Genomic DNA, 1058 nt, shown 5'->3' on the forward strand with positions numbered 1-1058 from the left:
TGAGAGAGAGAGAGAGAGAGAGAGAGAGAGAGAAAGAGAGAGAGAGAGAGAGATGAGTGGTCAACTATTATCGGCGATGTGTTTCAGGTCAGCCACGAATAAAAACTGCTTTTTTTTAAATATTATAGTTATAGCGATTTGCATGGGTTTGTTTTTGTAAGTGTTTACGGCGCTAGCAACTGCATAAGGTCATTTGAACACGAGGTGCACATTAAGCATTTTCAGCTTAGTGGGAATTAATTTTGAACTTTGCCCGGGTGGCTGCCAAAGCCTACTCCCATCGTCTTTAGAACCACCAAGGGATATTTAACGAGTGCACCTTGCACACGGGACCTCTGAGATTTTTAGCCCTTATCAGAGAAGGTTAGGTGTTCGATTTTACCTAGCTTATGATCAGGGATGAGGCTGAAAGACATCGGTAAGAAGGAGTCAAGGGTTAGTAGTAGAAAGGTTGAAGAAAGAGGCAGGAGCCCAGAGGAGGGGTCAAAGTGGAGGTGGGGAAGGGGGAAGAATGTGGAAACGAAAGCAGACGACAGAGCATGGTTAGAGAAGTTAGAGAGCAGGAAAAGAGGTGAAAAGTGAATGTTTTTTTATAAGTTTTCGTAGTGGGTTAGGGTTCGAACCCGGGACCTATTGAATGAGATGCGAATACCGCAACGTCTTGACCACGAGAGCCCCCGTAGTGTAGTCATTATCGGCGACCAAACGCTTTTTCAGAAATCTAATTTTAATACGTTGTTTTCAAGCATCGGCAGGAAGACCCAAACCTTCTACTATGTTCACTAAATCTTTAAACTAGTCTGTTTGCCATTGTTGCCCAATCGGACGGTGGAGCGATGAGTTGAATGGACATAGGACTTTATCGTGTCGACCTGATATTGTGCTTGCGAAGTCAAGATATCAAAAGATCAGAATGTCGCTCTACGGGTCGGCGGTAGAGACTTAATCTCCGACAGGACTGTTTGCCTAGCCTTCGTTAGCGTACAGGGTGGAATGAATATAGCTGAATGACAGAGAGAGAGAGAAGGGGGAGAGAGAGAGAGAGAGAGAGAGAGAGA

This window comes from Aplysia californica, unplaced genomic scaffold (assembly GCF_000002075.1).
Source record: "Aplysia californica isolate F4 #8 unplaced genomic scaffold, AplCal3.0 scaffold00723, whole genome shotgun sequence".
Taxonomy (NCBI): Eukaryota; Metazoa; Mollusca; class Gastropoda; order Aplysiida; family Aplysiidae; genus Aplysia; species Aplysia californica.